This window comes from Nomascus leucogenys, chromosome 3 (assembly GCF_006542625.1).
Source record: "Nomascus leucogenys isolate Asia chromosome 3, Asia_NLE_v1, whole genome shotgun sequence".
NCBI lineage: Eukaryota > Metazoa > Chordata > Mammalia > Primates > Hylobatidae > Nomascus > Nomascus leucogenys.
This window is the reverse complement of record NC_044383.1, coordinates 74,256,986-74,273,990: the sequence shown is the minus strand read 5'-3', so window position 1 is coordinate 74,273,990 and position 17,005 is coordinate 74,256,986.

The window sequence follows — 17,005 nt, the reverse complement described above, 5'->3', positions numbered from 1 at the left end:
ACCTGCTAAACTGTCCTTGAAAAACCCTAGGCTTCCATATTTTTGGAGACTGATTTGAGTAATAATAAGAATCTCCCATTAAAGCAACAACAACAACAAAACTTTCAGGCAAGCTTTTTATCAATAGACATCAAAACTAAGATTAGGACCCTTTGATATGTAAATTTATTGTGTACCTTCTATGAATCATTTAAAGGAAATAATCAGAAACTTAAATAAAGGATATAAGGAGTGCTGAGGCAGTCAGATCACTTGAGGTCAGGAGTTTGAGACCAGCCTGGTCAACATGGTGAAACCCTGTCTCTACTAAAAATACAATAATTAGCTGGGCATAGTGGTGCACCCGGTAATCCCAGCTACTCAGGAGGCTGAGACAGGAGAATTGCTTCAACCCCAGAGGTGGAGGTTGCAGTGAGCCAAGATTGTGCCATTGCACTCCAGCCTGGGCAACAAGAGTGAGACTCCATCTCAAAAAAAAAAAAAAGACCTATTGAGTAATAAATACATATAACTAGTATTTTTCTAAGTTCTCCATCACCGGATTGTTCTCTGTGAGTCATCACAGTGAAGACTAGAAGCAACCAAAATGTTCAAAAATTGGAGAAAAAGTATGATATATTACTTCTAGTTTCAAGATAGACATTAAGTGCTCCCCTTTCATCACCACCAAAAGAACACAAAACTGAAACATAAATCCCATCTTTGATAAAACTAGATGGTGATTTGTATTCATTTCTTAGGGTTCTGTAACAAATTACCAAAACTAAGTGGCTTAAAAAAGAAATGGGGCTGAGTGCAGTGGCTCACGCCAGTAATCTCAGCACTTTGGGAGGCCAAGGTGCGCAGATCACTTCAGGCCAGGAGTTCAAGACCAGCCTGGCCAATATGGGGAAACCTTGTCTCTACTAAAAATACAAAAATTAGCCAGGCATGGTGGCTCATGCTTGTAATCCCAGCTACTCAGGAGGCTGAAGTGGGAGAATTGCTTGAACCCAGGGGGCAGATGTTGCAGTGAGCTGAGATCACGCCACTGCGCTCCAGCCTGGATGACAGAGCGAGACTCCATCTCGGAAAAAAAAAAAAAAAATGTGGCCGGGTGCGGTCACTCACGCCTGTAATCCCAGCACTTTGGGAGGCCAAGGCGGGCAGATCATGAGGTCAAGAGATTGAGACCATCCTGGCCAATATGGTGAAACCCTGTCTCTACTAAAAATACAGAAAAAAAAAAATAGCTGGGGCATGGTGACATGTGTCTGTAGTCCCAGCTACTTGGGAGGCTGAGGCAGGAGAATCACCTGAACCCAGGAGGTGCAGGTTGCAGTGAGCCGAGATCATGTCACAGCACTCCAGCCTGGCGACAGAGCAAGACTCCGTCTCAGGAAGAGAAAAAAAAAGTATTCTGCCACAACTCTGGAAGCCAGAAGTCCAAAACAAGGTGTTGGCAGGACTGCCCTCCATCTGTAGACTCTAGGAGATAACCACTCTTTGCCTCTTCTAGTATCTAGTGGCTTCAGCCCTGCCTTGATTTGTGGTTGCATCATTCCAATCCCTACCTCTGTAGACGCATTGCCTCCTTCTCTTCCTATCTGTCTTCTACTCTGTGTGCCTCTTGTATAAGGACACTTGTGGTGGCATTTAGGGCCCACCTAGATAATCCAAGGTAATCTAATCTCAAAATCACTAATTTACTCACATCTGCAAAGACTTCTTTCCCAAAAAATATAATATTCACATATTCTAGGATTGTGACCTAGATATCTTTTGGGGGATCATTTTTCTCACTACCACAACAACTAGATCTCAGCCCCTTATATATGAAGATTAAAAACAGGAGCATGATAAATGACCATGCAGGGAGAAAAGAAGGTCAAACCAAAATATCTACACAGTGTATGGCAATAAATTACAACAACAATACTATAGTAATAATAACTAACATTAACTGAATAGTGATTTGGTGCACAGAACCTTGGAAGAGCTCAGAAAATAGGAGAACTAGAGACCTTTGAGGACAGGTGTGAACCAATGAGCTGAAGATGAGGATTCGTTGATAAAAATATATAAAGAGCAATTAAGCCACTCCTAAATTAGGTTCTCATTTTTATTCTGTGTGGTCAGGTAGCTACCCCTTCTTTACCCTATAGTATCTGGAGAAATCAAACCAGAAAGTCTTCAGACTGAAGAAACTGGGCAAAAAGGAGGGTAGAGATGCAGTACTATGCTGAGAACAGAGGGATCAAATGAAAATCTGCATCCTGGATTTTCCACTGTCAATTCTAGAGCACAAGCAGCCAATCTTACATCCCAGGCAGGAGATGGTTAGTATCCTTCTCTGAAGACAATGAACCTGAAGACACCAATATATGCTAACATATAAGGAGTTCAATTCAAAAGCTCTCTGCTCATCACTTGTTCCACAGCAACCAGCCCCACACATGCACACACAGCTTCCAATCGGCTTTTTAGTGCTCCATTCCTAACTATAAATAAATAGACTCTCTTGTACCAGGAATTTGAGGAAAGCCTCCAACATGAGAGAAAAAAATAAACAATGGGGGGATGAGGGGAATGGTGCATAGGAAAGTGAAACAATGCTGAGGGCAGAAGAAAATTTCAAACATACTACTATTCATAGCTTCAGAGAAGAAATGATGATAGCAAAAAGGACAGACTCAGTTGGGGGACTGGGAAATAAGGTCTAGGAAAGGAAAAGAATTCAACAACAACAAAAAAGCAAACAAAACAAACAAATACACAAAGAGATTGGCATTAAAAAAGATAATTAGAAAATAAATTCAAAGATCTAAATTAATAGGAGAGAAGGTAGAAAACAATAGAGGGAAATTATCAAAGAAATCATATACTTTCTAGGACTACTAGTCATGAGTCTTCAAATTAAAAAGCCAATTAATGAAAGAAAGAGTTGAGTCACTACAAAAGTTCAAAACACTAAAAATAGAAAAGATTTTGAAAAGGTCTAGGGGATGGATGCAAGAGAGAACAGGTTATACTACGAATCACAACTTAAAATGGCACAAGATTTCTATCAGCAACACAGAAATCTAGAAGGCAATGGAGCAATGTCTCAAAAATTCTGCATAAAATTTATTTCAGTCTCTAATTCCCTACCCAATCAAATTATTCATGCAACATGAAGATAAAATTAATAGGTATTATTTTTAGAGCACTGTTAGGTTTATAGAAAAATTGAACAGAAATTAAGGAGCACCCATACATCCGTTTCCCTACCCTTTTCCCCCATCTTCTGCCACAGTTTTTTTCTGTTATTGACATCTCACATGGGTATGATACATTAGTTACAATTGATGAATGAATATTGATACATTACTATTATTTACTAAAGTTCATAATTTATATTAGGGTTCACTCTGTGTTGTATACTCCCATGGGTTTTGACAAATGTATAATCAAATGGATCCACTATCATAGTATCATACAGAGTAGTTTCACTGCCTAAAAATCCCATGTTCCATGTCTTCAGCCCTCTCTCCCTTCCTCTTGAACCCCTGATAATCACTGATCCTTTTACTGTCTCTATAGTTTTGCCTTTTCCAGAATATCATGTAGATGGAAGCACACCGTACACTGTCTTTTCAGACTAGCTTTTTTCACTGAGCAATATGCATCTACATTTCCTCCATGGCTTTTCTTGGCTTGATAGCTTACCTCTTTTTATTGCTAAATAATATTTGATTGTATAGATGTTCCATAGTATGTTTATTCATTCAGCTATTGAAGGACATCTTGGTTGCTTCCAAGTTTTGGCAATTATGAATAAAGCTGCTATAAATATTCATATGCAGTTTTTTTGGTTGGATATAAATCTTCAACTCATTTGAGTAAATACTGAGCATGATTGCTGAATTGTGTAGTAATACTATATTTCCTTTTGTAAGAAATTACCAAACTGTTCTCCAAAGTGGCTGTACTGTTTTGCATTCCAACCAGCAATGAATCAGAGTTCCTGTTGCTCCATTTCATCAACAGCATTTGGTGGTGTCAGTGTTTCAAATTTTCAGGTTCTAATAGGTGTGTAGTGATATCTCATTATTGTTTTTTGTTTTTCTTGTTTTTGTTTTTGTTTGAGACAGAATCTCGCTCTGTCACCCAGGCTGCAGTGCAGTGGCACAATGTAAGCTCACTGCAGCCTCTGCCTCCCAGGCTCAAGTGATCCTCCCACCTCAGCCTCCCAGGGGCACTCCACCATGCCTGGCTAAATTTTTTTGTGTTTTGTAGTAACAGGGTTTTGTCATGTTGCCCAGGGTGGCCTCAAACTCCTGGGCTCAAGTGATCTGCCCACCTCAGCCTCTCAAAATGCTGGGATTACAGGTGTGAGTCACTGCATCCAGCTTCATTCTTGTTTTAATCTGCAATTCCCTGAGGACATGCAATGTCAAGCTTCATATGATACAATATCTTCTTTGGTGAGATGTCTGTTCAGATATTTTGCCCATTTTTAAATTGGGTTGTTTGGGTTTTTTATTGTTGAGTTTTAAGAGTTTTTGTATATTCTGAATACAAGTCCTTCATCAGATACGTGTTTTGTAAATATTTTCTCCCAGTCCATTACTTTTATTTTTTATTATTCTAAAAATAAAGATGTTTTAGACAGGCAATACCTCAGAAATTTGTCTCCCTTAAACTTTTTCTTAGGAAGCTACTAGAAGGTGTGCTCCATCAAAAAAATGAGGGTGAGAACTAAGAAGGAAACATTAAATCCAAGAAATAATACAAAAAATAGGCTAAAGTAATTTCTAGGTTGATGGCAAAGGAAAATCCCAAGACAAACATTGTGAGTAAGCCTAGAGCATTGGTCTCCCACCCTAGTGAGTGAAAGACAATCACTAGGGCACAAGAAGGAAATAATACCTTTTAAATTTTATTTTTATGTTAGCCTTTTAAAATTTCTAATTTTGTTCATGTTTCACAATGTGCATTCTACTTTATTATAGAAAAAGGATATATTTTATAAACATTAATAATACAAATATTGGAGGCATGTGCTTTTTAAAATAATTGATAACAGTCTATTATTTAAAAATCTAACCAGGTGCGGTGGCTCACGCCTGTAATCTCAGCACTTTGGGAGGCCGAGGTGGGTGAATCACCTGAAGTCAGCAGTTCAAGACCAGCCTGGCCAACATGGCGAAACCCTATCTCTACCAAAAATACAAAAAATTAGCCGGGCGTGGTGGTGCATGCCTGTAATCCTAGCTACTCGGGAGGCTGAGGCAGAAAAATCGCTTCAACCCAGGGGGCGGAGGTTTGCAGTGAGCCAAGATCACGCCATTGCACTGCAGCCTGGATGACAGAGCAAGACTCTGTCTCAAAATAATAATAATAATAATAATAAAGTAAAATATAAATCTAGAGACACCTGGCCTAGGGAGAACAAGTCTGTAAGGGGTCAGAGGGCTTCAGAAGGAATTTTACACAATAAAATAGAACTGATAAATTAAATGACAGATTTGACTGTGTAGAAAATGATATAGAGTCATTTTACAGAGCTATTAGAAAGTAGGGAGACATTTTGTGTCAAGAAATTTAAGCAAGCAAAAATGACAATTATTAACTCCAAGAAAAAAATTAAAAATGCATAAGAAAATATAATCACAGTATATTACTTAGAGGTTGACAGTGAACAATATTCACAAAGTAATAATCATAGGCATACTGAATATGTACTTAGGTAAAAATTAAAATATAATTACATCAGGAAGATTCGAGAAAGAAAAGAGGGTAAAAATGAGCAGAAGTCCTCACTATATGTACTAAACTTGGGAAATGAAGAAATAGGATATTAATCATGTTTTTAAATATGGAGGCAAATTTCAAAATAAGCTGCTAGTGAAAACTGAAACTAGCTCCTCTTGACAAGGACAAAGCAGGTGAGGGTGAGTAGAGAAAGCATCATTCATTCTGTTTTTATGCTATTTAGTACTATTTCATTTGTAGAATATTTGCATGCAATATTTGCATAGTACACCTTAATAAAAATTACTTTAAAAATTAGAGTAACCCATATGGAATATGTATATTAAATAGTATTTTCAATAATAGTTAATAATATAGGAAAATATTCAAAATAGGGTGTTAAGTGAAACAGGGAGAATAAAAATGGGTAAAATTTTTATAGCAAATATAGGTATATAGATAAATTTAGCACATTCCAAATATGCATCTCTCTTGTTAGTTTAAAATCTAACCAGTGGCAGGGCATGGTGGCTCATGCCTGTAATCCCAGCAATTTGGGAGACCAAGGTGGGAGGATTATCCGAGGTCAGGAATTCAAGACCAGCCTGGCCAAGATGGTGAAACCCTGTCTCTACTAAAAATACAAAAAAATTAGCAGGGCGTGGTGGTGCATGCCTGTGATCCCAGCTACTTGGGAGGCTGAGACATGAGAATCGCTTGAACCCAGGAGGCAAAGGTTGCAGTGAGCCGAGATTATGCCACTGCACTCCAGCCTGAGTGACAGAGCGAGACTCCATCTCAAAAAAAAAAAAAATCTAACCGGGCATGGTGTCTTAACACCTGTAATCCCAACACTTTGGGAGGCTGAGACAGGCAGATCACTTGAGGCCGGGAGTTCTAGACCAGGCTGGCTAACACGGCAAAACCCTATCTCTACTAAAAATACCAAAATTAGCCAGACACGGTGGCATGTGCCTGTAGTCCTAGCTACTCGGGAGGCTTAGGCAGGAGAATCGCTTGAACCAGGAAGGCAGAGGTTGCAGCAAGCTGAGGTCTCGTCATTGTACTCCATCCTGGGCAACAGAGCAAGACTCTTTCTCAAAAAACAAACAAACAAAATTAGATGGAAATACATCAAAATACCTTTTAAAAATACATCAAAAGTAAATCTCATTGTATGATAAACTAATGGCTACTTTAATCTAATTTTTTATGTTTTTCTATTTTTTTAACTACCCACGATAAGATATATTACTTTCTTAGGCAAGAAGTGAACTTTTTAAGAACTTTTCAGACCTTCAATTACAATGGAAATTGCCAAATTGAAGTCAGGATTCTGATGTGCCCCAGATCACAGCAACCTGAAGGATACAAATTGGGTAGCATTAGGTCGTAACCTTCCTTATGCTGATTTTCACCCTGCCTGCTATAGTAGGACTCCTCTTCTGCAGAGAAGCCCCACCCACCCAAAATTTCTGGGTGTTCTTAGAGGCTGCCTCCAACGTCCTCGTGAACAATCCTCTCTGGAGTGTCTGCCAGGGACCTCTGCCACCCAGCAGAAGCTCTGGGGACCTGGAGATGACAGTATTGACCTGTGGCCTCTGGAGCTGTCAATCCTCCAAAATCTCGGCCCTACACCCACCCTGGGCGACAATCTAGGGGCTATAAAAGCAATTCTGCCAAGACCTTGGGGTTTTATAGATATTTAGGTGAAATATCTGTAACACACACACACATACACAAACCCCACTGCAGGAATCAGGACACAGAACTGTTCCAAAGTGGCAGATGCTGTGTCTTGCCTCTGCTTCTTCCCTGGGGCTTCAGAGTAGAGCCAGATGTGCCAGCCTGACTCTGTCTTCCTTAAGTTTCGCTCGACTTCTTTCCTTGGGGGCTCCTTGGTGTGTCTGTGAAACGAATTTGGTTGGGCTGCCCTACAGAACTGTGGAAATGCCCAGTCATGTCTGATTTCCACAGGAGAACATAGATAGGTGTTATTATGTACCCACATTTTATAGATGAAGACACTGTGGCACAGAGAAGTTGAATAAGTTGCTCAAGGTCACACAGCTAGTGAAGTAGCAGCCCGGATTCAGGACAAGTGTTCTCATCTACTATACTGCACTGACTTGGCAGCATAGAGTGGAGCCTCTAACTCTGTGCCAGGCACCATGTGACTACAGAGAGACCACTGCCCTCAGAAATTTTACCGTCTACTGATAACAACAACCACAGCTACAGATATTTGATGGGAAATTATAAGAATAATCTTATGCCTCCTTCAAGTCCCAATTAAATTAGCACCTCTTCCATGTTAAGTGTCAGCCCTTCCATGCAAGTGCCATCCCAGCAATGAACCTTCCTGGAGTCCCCCAGTCAGGATTGAATCTCATCCTCTTTCATACTCCCACAGCATTTTAACTGTAGAAAACATAACACTGTCCAAGTGATTCATTTCACCTTCTCTCATTGGAACATAAGCTCTGTAAATACAGGACCTCATCTAGCTGACCTTAATGTTTGCTGCAGTACTCACCGAAGCACCTTGCAGAGAGTCAATAATATATTTTTGTTGAGTTGCATTGACATTGTGCTGAGCGCTTAGTGGGCAGGCAATGATTGTTGATTGATTATGAAGTGGTGAACAATGCCTGTAAAAGACCTCTTCACAGAAGGCCCTGTAGCATAAAGTATTAGGTTGAACTCTGTAAAATGGCCATTTTTATAAGCCAAATTGTTCAAATATTGACAATTTCACAGGAGCCAATTCAACATAAGAAAAATGACCTGGCAGGGCATGGTGGCTCAGGTCTGTAATCCCAGGACTTTGGGAGGCCAAGGCGGGAGGATCACCTGAGGTCAGGAGTTTGAGACCAGCCTGACCAACATGGAGAAACCCTGTCTCTACTAAAAATACAAAAAGTAGCCAGGTGTGGTGGTAGGGACCTGTAATTCCAGCTACTCAGGAGTCTGAGGTAGGAGAATCACTTGAACCTGGGAGGCAGAGGGTGCAGTGAGCTGAGATCATGCCACTGCACTCCAGCCTAGGTGACAGAACAAGATTCTGTCTCAACAAAAAGAAAAGAAAAGAAAAGAAAAATAACCTAACCGGAATAGACAAAAAACCCTGGAAAGTGTTCCCTTGGAAGGTTTTGAAATCTTCCTTCTTGGATATCTTTTATAATCTTCCTACAGCTCTTAATATTAGGTTGGTATAAAGTAATGGCACAACCCGCAATTACTTTTGCACCAACCCAATACTTTTTTTTGAAATACCCAAAAAGTTCAAATTTTAAACTATAAACCCTCAAATATCCCAAAGCCCAAATAACAGAGATGAAACTTGATTCTGACAACTTTGGTGAGCCATGAGACCCTAGGGTCATGAGAACAGGGCCAATTGCCAACAGGCCACCAGAAGAGAAAGTGGTTTACCTAGCTGAGTATCTCCCATTCTTGGCCAAAAAGCAGGCTGAGACACTCTGGGGCCTGAAAAATTGGAATTTCTATGTGCGGTAAATCCTTCTGTTCCCTGGCACCCTTTAGCAGATTGATCTGCCTGTATATTGATGTTTTGGGTGCCATCCTGACCTTTGGAAAGGATGTCAATAGTTGGGGGTTAGTCCAATAGATGAGAGTGTTCTGGAACTGGCAGCTTTCTTTTGTGTGACTGGAGCCTCTGGAACTGGAGGCAGCAGAGGTAGCTGACGATGTAATTTATCTACATTTCACCTGGAAACAGTATAATATCTTTGAGTTCCCTGGAGATCCTAGTCTGGAAAAAGGCCCAAGATACCTGTCAGACCAAACAATGCCTATCATATTTTATTACATGGCATGAAATGTAAGACTTTATGCTCCATTAGCAGAAGGTTTCATTTTCACTCCAGGAAGGAAGTTCAACATTACAACATCTTATCTTGTTCTTGTGTTTTTAATATAAACGGCCTTAAGATTTCCCACTTCATCCCCTACACCCACTGCCCCAGGCATCTAGAAGCTATGTTATCAGATTTTACAGTCTAAGATAATGTGTCATTGTGAGATTCCCAATATATATGTGGTGTGTATTTTTTAAAAAAATAAAACTACAGCCTGATAAAAAGAAGAAGTTTGCTCTCTAGTGGCTGACTTATAAAAGGCTCTGAAAACCACACAATAGGTTATCTTAGAAAAGGAGGACATCTAACAGCGATATCTGTGTAACAAGGTCTGAGTAATCATTTTGTTTTTATTGATTTTTTTAATTTTCCTTACACTGAAAAACTACATGATAGCAACTATTTGTGGATAGCTTTTCCTATTAAAAAATTTTATATCATTAAGCTAATTTCAATTATAAATTCTGAGAGTAGCAATTAGGTTTCTGGTGTTATATTAGCCTACTGTACCTTTAGAAAGCTCTATGGATTGGTTTAATACTGTATCATTAATGTCTATTACAGACACATTGCTCAATAATATAATATCATTACAGCTTTTTAAGCCATTTTTAGCTCTTTGCAGAAAGATTATATGAATTCAGAGAGAAACAGTATAATTATGAATATGATCCTAATTAATATCATTTTATTGTTCCTTTTTCTACAGCAACTAAATTTATAAAATTTTACTATGATATGAATTATAAAGCAAGGAAAAGATTTATCCTGGATGCTTCTCTTTTTAGCTCCCCCTTCCCCACTCTGTTTTACTTTCCCATTTTATTCTCCCACAAATCCATTCCTTTCTCCCCAAGTCTATACTATTTTTTCACTCTCTTCAGTATCCTTCATCAGATAGTAGAAAACTGACAACATCACTGATCCCTGAAGTTCCAGTCTTTGTTTCAAAAAAAAGAAGAGGTTACCTAGGAAGTTTTCTACCTCCTGCACAGTAATAAATACTTTAAGGAATTTTCAGATCCATAAATATTTTCATTCTTACTTTATCTGTGGGAAAGAAACCAGATAGCATAAAAGAGGCTTGAGCTTTTCAGGAGGTCAATATTACAGTGGAAATAATGCACTAAAGAATGCAAAGAAGAGGGTTTTATGGGCTCGGGGAGGCAGACATGGGGCAGTGCACAAGGTTATTAAGAAAGGGAGTGATGCAATCTGATTTACATTTTTGAAAATTATTCTGGCTGCTGTGTGGAGAAAGTACCATAACAAGCACAACAGCAGAAACAGGGAAACTTCTTTGGAAATGACTGCAGTCTTACAGGCAATAAAACATAGTTGCATGGACAAGGGTGATAACAGTAGTATTGTAAAAAGGGAATGGGGCAAGGTGCGGCAGCTCAAGCTTGTAGTCTCAGCAGTTTGGGAGGCTGAAGCAGGCAGATCACTTGAGCCCAGGAGTTCAAGACCAGCCTGGGCAACAGAGAGAAACCTCATCTCAACAAAACACAAAAAAATTATCCAGGCATGGTGGTGGGTCCCTGTAGTCCCAGATACTCAGGAGGCTGAGGCAGGAGGATTGCTTGGGCCCAGGAGGTGGAGGTTGCAGGGAGCCAAGATCTCGCCACTGCACACCAGCCTGGGTGATGGGAGTGAAACTCTGTCTCAAAAATAAATAAATAATGGAATGAATTTCCAATTTATTTTAGAAGTATTAGATTTAGAAGTAACAGATTAGAGGTGGGGGTGGAGTGTGACGTTTGACTGAGCTACTAAGTGGATGGCAATACCACTTACCAGAATTAGAACGGCTGTGAGGAAGGCATGCTGGGAGGGGGTGGCAGTGAGAATAATTTCTGTTTGCGTTGCTCATGGCTCAGTTTGCTATGTCCATTCAGGAGAAGATGTCAGGAGATGTCTGCACAAACAAGATCTCTTCTTGTTAGAAATCTGGAGATTCGGGGAGAGGTTAGGGCTATTGATTTATACTTAGAAGTCTTCAAGGCCAGGTACAGTGAATCAGGCCTGTAATCTCAGCACTTTGGGAGGCCAAAGTGGGAAGATCACCTGAGCCCTGGAGTTTGAGGCTGCAGTGAGCTGTGATCACATCACTGCACTCTAGCCTGGGTGACAGAGCGAGATCCTGTCTCAAAAGAAGAGGAAGAGGAGGAGGAGGAGGAAGAAGAAGGAAGAGGAAGGAGGAGGAAGAAGGAGGAGGAGGAAGAAGGAGGAGGAGGAAGAAGGAGGAGGAGGAAGAAGGAGGAGGAGGAAGAAGGAGGAGGAGGAAGAGGAGGAGGAGGAAAAGGAGGAGAAGGGAGAGGAGGAGAAGGGAGAGGAGAAGGAGGAAGGAGGAGGAGGAGAAGGGGGAGGAGAAGGAGGAAGGAAGAGGAGGAGAAGGGGGAGGAGGAGGAGGAGGAGAAGGGGGAGGAGAAGGAGGAGGAGAAGGAGGAACAGGAGAGGGAGAAGGTGGAGGAGGAGGAAGAAAAAGAAGAGGAGGAGGAAGGAGAAGATGAAAAAGAAAAACAAGAAGGAGAAGAAGGAGGAGGAGGAAGAGGAGAAAGTCTTCAAGATATAAGTGATATTTAAAGATGAGATCCTCAAGGAGAGAATCTGGATAAAGAAGAGGCCTGGGTCTGACCCTAGGGCACAGGCAATTGAAACAGAAAAGGGAGGAAGGGTGAGCTGGGAAGCAGAAGTGGCCAGCAACAGAAAGGAGAGCAGCAGACAAGTGAGGCAACCCTGGAGAGAGGTCGGCGAGAGGAGGACGCAGAAGACATCAAAGCCGGCAATACAGAGGTCACAGGTAACCTTGACAATAGCCCCTTCAATGGAGTGACAGAGACAGAAGCCCATCTTATTCTGGCACTAACCCACCATATGGACCAACAGAATTCTTTCTCTATGCAAATACGCAAGACAGAAAAGAACTAGTAATTGACGCAAAGTATCTGGGAGGCTTTTCTTTTGATAGTTAAATTGACTCAGCTTTTTATCCAAAATCATCCTCTTTGAACATTTTAAAGTCAAATTGGGCAAGGAAAGGGATTCTTGGATGTCAGAAATTGAGTTATATACCATTGCACAAAGTAAATCATCTTCCCCACAGAATAGATAATGAAGTAAAAGCAAACTGAGATACAGGATAAAATAAGTAGGGAAGGGGAAATTCGACCTAGCAAATGTAGAAAGACACAAGGAAGAGAGAAGGAGAGGGGAAAAAAGAGGAAAAAAGAAGATATAAATATGAAAGGAAAGAAGTAGAGGTGGACTTTTTATCCTTTAGGCATACCTCAAAATGAAATTTGAACTATCTGTCAATCTCAGAGGAAACAGTACCAGACAGAATAAATATGGAAAACGTTTCTACTTCAGACCATAGGCCAAGGACTGGGGAACAAGGGAAGGGAGGAGCACATTAAAGGTGAGGCAGGCAGTTAATGAGGAAACAGGGCATGATTACTTGCTTTTTCACACTCCTGTAATGGGTCTTTGTTCAATTCACATTGCAGTTTATGCAATGTAATGCCCAGTAATTATATGATATTGAAGACTACTGGGCTTCACTGACAATGCTTGTTTGTGCTAACTCCATGGACCTTAGAGGCTCTCGAAGATACCACCAGTAAACGATGGTCAAGTGGGGGTGATGCCAGAACCTCCTAATTGGTCTTATGATCACACTTGTCATTTCTACCCTGGCCTCTATCACCAGGCAATGCCATCCTTCACAACCCCAGTCTCCTCTCACCAGGGGCCCCAGCTGTGGGTGCGCCTGAGACCCAAAACTGGAAGCCTCTCTTTACTTGGTTTCCATCTGGTGTTGAGCTACTGTTTCACCTGACCGTTTCTCTATCACTCCAGAAACTCAAAGACATCACCCTTCAGGCTCCAACTTGTTTCTCTTTTTTTGCTTTATGGCCACCAACTGTTTCACTGTTATTAAAAATTTCAGCCACCATAATCCCAGCACTTTGGAAGACCGTGGCAGGATTGCTTGAGCCCAGGAGTTTGAGACCAGCCTGAGCAACATGCCGAAATCCTGTCTCTAGAAAAAATTTAAAACTTAGCCAGGCATGGTGGTGCATGCCTGTAGTCCCAGCTACTCAAGAGGCTGAGGTGGGAGAATCACTTGAACCTGGGAGGCTGCAGTGGGCTGTGTTCATGTCACTGCACTCCAGCCTAGATGACAGAGAGAGACACTGTCTCAAAAAAACAAAACAGCAAGCAAAAATTCAGAGCACTCTATAGGAGTGGGGAAGCAAGTTGCACATCTCAGTTCCCTGGACCAAACAAGCACATGCATAGTCAATGGAGGTCAAGTGTGTTTTCCTTCTCCTGCAGAGAAGCATGGGATGGTGACAGGAAGCTTCCTCCTCCAGAAGGAAGGAGGTGATGTGCAGTTCATTAGTAATGACGTCTTAAGAGAAAATAATGGTTAAGGAAATGCCATTAAAATTGTTTCGTAGGCCGGGTGTGGTGGCTCACGCCTATAATCCCAGCACTTTGGGAGGCCGAGACGTGCAGATCACCTGAGGTCAGGAGTTGGAGATCAGCCTGGCCAATGTGGTGAAACCCCATCTCTACTAAAAAAAAAACAAACAAACAAAAAATTGTTTCATGACTTCTGTCTCTTATGCAGTTTAGAAGGGAAAAATAAAGAAAACGATCAGGATTAATATTATTTGGTGGATAACTGCCCAGAATGTACCCGCAATATTGCTTTTCTCAGTCTACTGTGCTCTCATTCCTGAAGCAATTAGGCAGGAGAGACTATCCCTAGAATCTTCAATCAGAATGTTCAAACTTCAACCAGAATGTTCTTGGGAACTCTTCTAGTTTCTTACTAAATTAATTTGAAGAAGGGCAAGCTTAGGCAATGCCAAGTCATACCAGAACATTATGTTATTGGATTTTTTTTTTTTTTTTAGACTGTCGCCCAGGCTGGAGTGCAATGGCGTGATCTGAGCTCACTGCAACCTCCACCTCCCGGGTTCAAGCAATTCTCCTTCCTCAGCCTCCCAAGTAGCTGGAATTACAGGCATACACCACCACGCCCAGCTAATTTTTGTATTTTTAGTAGAGACAGGGTTTCACCATCTTGGTCAGGCTGGCCTCAAACTCCTGACCTCAGGTGATTGACCCGCCTGGGCCTCCCAAAGTGTGGGGATTACAGGCATGAGCCACCGCACCCAGCCTATATTGCAAACTAATTCTAGCAAGTTGTGCTAAGTCTCCTCTCCATCCCAGAAAAAAATAAAAAATTAAAATAGTTATCTCATATTGCAGAAGCTTGGCTTGAAAAAGAGATCAAAGGGGGCAGCCAGGGGTTAGCAATTACTTTATACAAAGACAGTAGACTCACATTCTCTCCCAGTCCTTATGGCTCCAAGTAAACATCTGATTTCCCTCAACATTACACACTGTGGTTTCTATGGTTTTGGATGTTTGTATTTCAAAATGACATTAAGAAGGAATAGGCGTAAGGGTATGGAAGTCCAGGAAAGGTAAAGGGAAACAACTTTTATAGGTCATTCAGATTTCTGAACAGTTTCAAGGAAGAAATACGCCAGGTAAAAACATGTGATTTAATACAGTACCCAAACAGCAGTGAAGGCCCCACTATGTGAGCCACATATGTAGAATCCCAGTTCACCCTCCAAATTACGATAGATTCTTAAGAGAGGTTGGTCCAAAGGTAGTGAGTTATCTCAACTGGCTGTTCACAGTCAGTTACAGATCAAACTCCTTGTTCTACTCTTTCCTCCCATCTCACTACTGCATGTGACTAGTCTTAAAAAAAGAAAAAAGAGAGACTGCATGATTCTGTATTGTCTTACAGTATAGAAGAAAAGATGAAGTATATAGGCTAGGGACTAAATTTGGGAGTAATCAAAGTAGGGAAAAATCCACATTCTGTGATATATTTTGTTTATTGCAACCGTTGCTAAGGAAACCACTTCCTATCCATATACTGCATATATTTCCCCTATTTGTTATTCTCACAAAGTGCACAGTACTACGTTTAAAACATGAGAACAAGAGACTGGTAACATACACTGAGGGATATTCAAAGCTCTTAAATAATAAAGAAGACATTAATGAGGTTGTCCCAAGGGTCAGGGACCAAAGTACATATAGCAGAAAGAAAAATCTACTCTCTATTTTTAGTATTTATAGTCCAATCCAAGCTAGGGAGCGATACACTTTCATGAATGCCTTTGAATATCAGTGAAGAGGTGTCTATTTCCATGGCTCTCTCTCCATCAGGCAAGGGTGGTGGAACTCATTCTTCATACAATCACACAGAATATGAGAGCTGGAAGAGCACCAACCTAATCTACACTCCTCGTTTTACAGGGAGAAAGCAGAGACTTGCCAAGGTAACAAGGCCATTTCACGGCTAAACCGGGACTTGAAGTCATTTTCTGACTCCTAACACAGGAAACAGAATTCAGGGAGTGCTGTCTGATTGCTGGAATCTAAAGACTCATCAAATCTTAGAGTGACATAACTTCTTCAGGTCTTTCAAGTTCACCTTGCCCTAAATTGCCAAAGTTTCATTTTTATTCACACTATGAATTCAAACAATTGTGATTCCTTGCTTAATGCACTAAAAAATATCTATGCAGAGCTCACTGTGTCTGAGGAGACAACAGAGGTTAAGTGTAGTTCAGAACTCACTGTAACAGACATAATCACAAAACTTGTTCAACTCTCAAGAGTACATTAAGGCTGGCAGAAACATGCTCCCAAAGCGTTTCTCAAGGCTGTAGAAACTGTTTAGCTCACTCTTTCTCTCTTCCTCTTCTCTCTCCAGTTTCCTCTCATTGTGACTTTGTGACATCCAAAGAGATGTCCTCTAAAGGAGAGAAAAAATAAGGGAAGGAACTGGAAACAGCCAAGAAACAACCTAGAGAAGAACCTGACCCTTGATGTGATAACACAGTTGTTGATGTTGATGATGATGATGATGATGATGATGGTGATGGTAGTGGTGAAAATAATTTTGTACCAATTTGTCTTTCCATTGCTGAAACTCAGTTTTGGTTTGTTTTTGTTTTTGTTTGAGACGGAGTCTAGTTTTGTCTCCAAGGCTGGAGTGCAGTGATGCAATCTCAGCTCACTGCCACCTCTGCCTCCCAGGTTCAAGCGATTCTCCTGCCTCAGCCTCCCAAGTAGCTGGGATTACAGGCACCCACCACCAGGCCCAGCTAATTTTTGTATTTTTAGTAGAGACAGGGTTTCACCATGTTAGTCAGGCTGGTCTCGAACTCCTGACCTCAAGTGATTCATCCGCCTTGGCCACCCAAACAGCTGGGATTACAGGCTTGAGCCACCACACCTGGCTTCAATGTTATTTTACACAGCTATGACAAACTGTAGTTATCTAATTATTTTTTTTCCCTAAG